Below are 6,265 nucleotides of genomic sequence, written 5' to 3'. Positions count from 1 at the left end.
GATTCACAACAACATGCTGCGTAAGCTAGTCTGAAACTAGGTTGGCAATAAAAAGAAGTGCATTGGCTCAAGCTGAGGTAACATTGTCCGTGAGTGTTTCTTTCCAGGATGCTTAGTGCTATAACCGATATAGAAAGATGAATAACAAATGAGAATGGTAAACTGGTACAGTGTAAGTATATAGAGAAGAACCTTTTAAAATTACATCTGATTTTATTAACTTGATTTGATTAATTCATTGCTCACATCTTCAGTGCAGCAGAACACTTTCCAAATCATTATTGTGGCTAGGGCAGGGCAAATATAGGAGGAGGAATGGAAGAGGTCGATAATGTATCCCATCCATCCGCAGACAAGAATGAAAATAGGAAATAATGAACGTAGAACATAGAACATTACAGCACAGTACAGTACAGGCCCTTTGGCCCTCAAATGTTGTGCCGACCTGTCATACCAATCTGAAGCCCATCTAACCTACACTATTCCATGTACATCCATATGCTTGTCCAATGATGACTTAAATGTACTTAAAGTTGGCGAATCTACTACCGTTGCGGGCAAAGCATTCCATTCCCTTACTACTCTGAGTAAAGAAACTACCTCTGACATCTGTCCTATATCTTTCACCCCTCAATTTAAAGCTTATGCCCCCTCGTGCTCGCCATCACCATCCTAGGAAAAAGGCTCTCCCTGTCCACCCTATCTAACCCTCTGATTATTTTATATGTCTCAATTAAGTCACCTCTCAACCTTCTTCTCTCTAACGAAAACAGCCTCAAGTCCCTCAGCCTTTCCTCGTAAGACCTTCCCTCCATACCAGGCAACATCCTAGTAAATCTCCTCTGCACCCTTTCCAAAGCTTCCACATCCTTCTTATAATGCGGTGACCAGAACTGTACGCAATACTCCAAGTGCGGCCGCACCAGAGTTTTGTACAGCTGCAGCATAACCTCTTGGTTCTGGAACTCGATCCCTCTATTAATAAAAGCTAAAACACTGTATGCCTTCTTAACAGCCCTGTCAACCTGGGTGGCAACTTTCAAGGATCTGTGTACATGGACACCGAGATCTCTCTGCTCATCTACACTACCAAGAATCTTACCATTAGCCCAGTACTTTGCCTTCTGGTTACTCCTACCAAAGTGCATCACCTCACACTTGTCTGCATTAAACTCCATTTGCCACCTCTCAGTCCAGCTCTGCAGCTTATCTATGTCTCTCTGCAACCTACAGCATCCTTCGTCACTATCCACAACTCCACCAACCATAGTGTCATCTGAAAATTTACTAACCCATCCTTCTACGCCCTCATCCAGGTCATTTATAAAAATGACAAACTGCAGTGGACCCAACACTGACCCTTGCAGTACACCACTAGTAACTGGTCTCCAGGATGAACATTTCCCATCAACTACCACCCTCTGTCTTCTTTCAGCAAGACAATTTCCGAACCAAACTGCTATATCTCCCACAATTCCATTCCTCCGCATTTTGTACAATAGCCTATTGTGGGGAACCTTATCGAATGCCCTGCTGAAATCCATATACACCACATCAACCGGTTTATTCTCATCTACCTGTTTGGTCACCTTCTCAAAGAACTCAATAAGGTTTGTGAGGCGCGACCTACCCTTCACTAAACCGTGCTGACTATCCCTAATCAATTTATTCTTTTCTAGATGATTACAAATCCTATCCCTTATAACCTTTTCCAACACTTTACCAACAACTGAGGTAAGGCTCACTGGTCTCTAATTACCACGGTTGTCTCTACTCCACTTCTTGAACAGGGGAACCACATTTGCTATCCTCCAGTCATTTGGCACTATTCCTGTAGACAATGATGAGTTAAAGATCAATGCCAAAGGCTCGGCAATCCCCTCCCTGGCTTCCCAGAGGATCCTAGGATAAATCCCATCCGGCCCAAGGGACTTATCTATCTTCACACTCTGTAGGATTTCTAATACCTCTTCCTTGTGAACCTCAATCCTACCTAGTCTAGTAGCCTGTATCTCAGTATTCTCCTCGACAACATTGTCATTTTCTAGAGTGAATACTGTCGAAAAATATTCACTTAGTGCTTCCCCTATCTCCTCTGACTCCACACACAACCTACCACTACTATCCTTGATTGGCCCTAATCTTACTTTCGTCATTCTTTTATTCCTTAAATAAATATGGAAAGCCTTAGGGTTTATCCTGATCCTATCCACCAACAACTTCTCATGTCTCCTCCTGGCTCTTCTGAGCTCTCTCTTTAGGTCTGAGCTCTCTCTTTATTGAAAAATAAAGTATGTAAGCTTCGAGCTCTCTCCTGTATTAGTAACTGGGTCCTGGGTCAGCTGTTAATTTTAAAACTGAGATTGCTAGGTTTTTGTTGACCAATGTATTTTGGGAAATAGGACAAATGCAGGTAGATGAACTAAGGCAGTATCAGCTATCGTCTCATTGAATGGTAGGACTGGCTTGACGGTCTGAATGGTCCCTTCATTCCACCCGGCCATCCTTTGGTGATAAAGACACAAAATCATGTCCTAAAGGTAGTCCAGAGAAATCCGTCTCGGGTGACACAGAGTTTAGGCAGGATATCAGAGGGTGAAAGAAGCAACCGTGGAAACCGTACACAAGGGAGAAAATGGCGTGGCTGAAATAAATCTGGAGTAGGACTTCAAAGTAAATCAAAGGAGCAGGAGAAATAGGGCAAGGGATCAAACTGAATGTAATACAAACAACAATATTGTTCACACCAGACCAAATGTGTTCAAACTATAACTGTGCTCCTGGTTTTGGTACTGAAAGCAGAAGCCATGTTTATTCAGAATCCACAGGAGGAATTAAAAGGTTTTCCTGCCTAGATAGTGAAGCTGAGTTATCCGACTTATCTGCCTCTCTCACACACTGTACTCAACAAGATGAGGGATTCCAGGTTTGGTGTCCAGTTCCAGCATCAAGAGTTCTCGGGTTAGGTAAGGCAAAGTTGCAGAAGCTCCTACTACCCTGCCCAAACTATGCACTTCAAACCTATCCTTTAGAAAGCCCACTAGAGTAGCATCTGACATGGTATCTCAGAATTTGACCAACAAGGCACTGTTACTGAAACTTGTATAGGATCAAGGTCAGAATGCACTAACAGAGTGCTGTGCCTCATTCCAGGGAATAGAAAAATGGCATGGAAGCACAGAGACTGGACAAAAGACAAAAGCAATTATGGGGATCAAATCTGAGTGACAGTAAGCCATCAGGAAAGATTATTTCTTCTGTTTGATAAAGAAACTTGGATGGAGGTGACCTAATAAAACTCCTTACAATTAGCAAGGAATACCCCAGAGAAGATTTGGAGTAGACATGAGAGTGTGCAAAATTAGAGGCAGTACATAGAGCAAGGCTATAATAAAATACAATGGGGGATTCAAGAGAAATCCCGGGCAGTAGTGAGAATGTGAAATTTACCACTATTGGGAGTCGGCTGTATTTAAGGGGAAATTCAATAAACCCATGGGAGAATGAGGAATAGAAAAATATATCGATAAAATCATGGAATCCTTACAGCATGGAAGCAGGTCATTTGGTCCATCAAGTCCACACGAACCCTCCAAAGAGCCTCCTGCCCAGACCGACCAGCCTACCCTATCCCTGTAATCCTGCATTTGGGGGTAGATGAATGAGAAAAGAAAGCTTCTATGCAGCGTGGATCTGTTGGGCTGAATGACTTTCTGTACTGTTGATGTGGAATGACAGGAAGGAAGAAAATGAAGATTGGTTAAGAAAAAACAGGCTTTTTCTTCATTTCAGGCTGTCACTGGTTAAAAGTCAGCCTCCTTACCTCTGGGTTGATCTGTCATGGGTTTCAGTTGTGCTTACTTTCTCCACGCCTCTTCATTTCACACTCTGACACACTGCACTCCTTCGCACCTTGACTGACAGCAACTTCAAGAGGTGGGAAGTTAAGGCTGGCAGACCAGCTCATTGCCATGGTAACCTCTCCAGCAACCAACGTTTCTCACAGACAGTAGGTAACCACTTTGGTTAGGCCACAGTGCAGTAACTGTGTGCAGTTCTGGTCACTGCACTATAGGGAGGATGTGTCTGCACTGGAGGGGGTGCAGAGGAGGTTCACCAGGATGTCGGTCTGGGATGGAGCGGTTTTGCTATGAAGAGAGGCTGGATAGGCTCAGGTTATTTTCTTCAGAGCAGAGGTAGCCAAGGAGGGGCCTGACTGAGGTCCATAACATTATGAGGGGCACAGACATGGTGGATAGGAAGCAGCTGTTTCCCCTTAGTTGAAGGATAAATAATAGTGGTAGTGTCCCTACCCCTGGACAGAGAGGCCTATATTCAAGTCCCACCTGCTCCAGAGGTGTGTAATAATATCTCTGAACAGGTTGATTAGGAAAATGTAGGTTAAAGTAAAAACAATGGGTTATAATTCTAAGGTGAGATGCAGAAGGTTTAGAGGGGATTTGAGGAAAACCTCTCTCATCTACTGGTGCTGCAATTGAAGCAAGAAACCTCAAAATCTTTCAACAAGTACTTGGATGAGCACTTCAAATGTCATAACATTGAAGGTCATGATCCAAATGCTGGAAAGTGTGAGATGTGTAGATAGGCCAAGGCAGACCAGATGGGCTGAAGGGCCGCTTCTGTGCTGTAATACTCTGTGACATGACTAGAACAGGCAATGCCTGTGACACACTGATAGAATATGTGCCATTCTCCCTTCCTCACCTGGTGAAAATACGTTGGCCCAAATGGTCTAGGCCCGAAACATCAGCCTTCCTGCTCCTCTGATGCTGCTTGGCCTGCTGCATTCATCCAGCTCCACACCTTGCCATCTCCGTTAAAGGTGAAGACCTGGTTAAGTGAGGACCCATGCCAAGATAACAAGCTTGAGTTGTAAAGCACCTTCCACGGCCTCAGCTGGTTATCACACACTCTTCACCTAACCTCAAACATGCCAGCTGGGCTGATACTTTAGAGCAGAAAAGTGATGCATTGTCAGAGGCACGACCTTGCAAGTGAAACATTAAACTGAGAGCCTATTAGTTTGGTCAGATGGCCCTATAAAAAGAGCAAGGAGTGCTCCTAACATCCTGACCAACATTTCATTCCCTAACGATCTCCACTGTCAACAGGTTAATTTGTCACTTACCTCATTGTCTCTGGGACCCTGCTGCGTACAAACTAGATGCTACACTGTAACAGTCACTGCACTTCAGTGAGAATGAGATTTGAAACAGGCTTTGGTGGTTTGAGAATGTAACATCCTATGTAAATGAATGTTTCATTTTTTTCAGTTTCAGAACTCAAGATCAAATCAGCTGAGTTCCCAGTGACAAAGTGAATGACGGAACACAATGGAAACTGAACTCAACACAGAGCATGTTGCCCTAACATTGGGCCAGGTTTCTCAGCAGCTGTAAGACCATAAGACATAGGAGCAGAAATTAGGCCATTCGACCCATCGAGTCTGCTCCACCATCCAATCATGGCTGATAAGTTCCTCATCCCCATTCTCCTGCTTTCTCCCTATAAACCTTGATCCCCTTGATAACCAAGAACATATCTATCTCAGTCTTAAATGTACCCAATGACCTGGCCTCCACAGCCTTCGGTGTCATCATTCTGAATGCGGATAAGACAACGAATTTATGTAGCACCATTTACAATCAATGAACATGTCAAAGATCCTTTACAGTCAATAAGCATGTTCTGAAGTGTAGTTACTATGATGTAGAACATGTGGCAGCCAATTAGTGTACAGCAAGTAGCCAGCTACAAAAGTAGGGCTCTTGTGGCAGCATGGCAGTGCCCTACCTCTGGATTAAGAGGCCCAGGTTCAAGTTTCAACTCTCCAGAGGTGTGTGCTAACATCTCTGAACAGGATGATTAGAAAACTATCTAGCCAGACACAAATAGGGCTCTTGTGGTGCAGTGATAATGTACCTATCTCCCAATCCAGGTTCAAGACCAGTCTGCTCCAGAGGTGTGTCATAACCTATCTGAGCAAGTTGGTTAAAATAACTACCTACAGGACATCTAGGAGACACCCCTGCCCTTCTTTGCAATACCTTTTCTTAAATCCTGGGATAATGGTATCACTGACAAGGCCAACATTTATTGCTCATCCCTAATTGCTCTTAAACTGAATGATTTGCTCAGCCACATCAGGGGACAGTTTAGAGTCAACCACATTACTGGGGTTTGGAGTTACATGTAGACCAGACTGGATAAAGATGGCAGATGTCCTTCTCTGAAGGGCATTTGT

Source organism: Stegostoma tigrinum, chromosome 35 (assembly GCF_030684315.1).
Source record: "Stegostoma tigrinum isolate sSteTig4 chromosome 35, sSteTig4.hap1, whole genome shotgun sequence".
In the NCBI taxonomy this organism is placed as follows: Eukaryota; Metazoa; Chordata; class Chondrichthyes; order Orectolobiformes; family Stegostomatidae; genus Stegostoma; species Stegostoma tigrinum.
The sequence above is the reverse complement of the archived record's forward strand: the minus strand, read 5'-3'. Positions refer to the sequence as shown.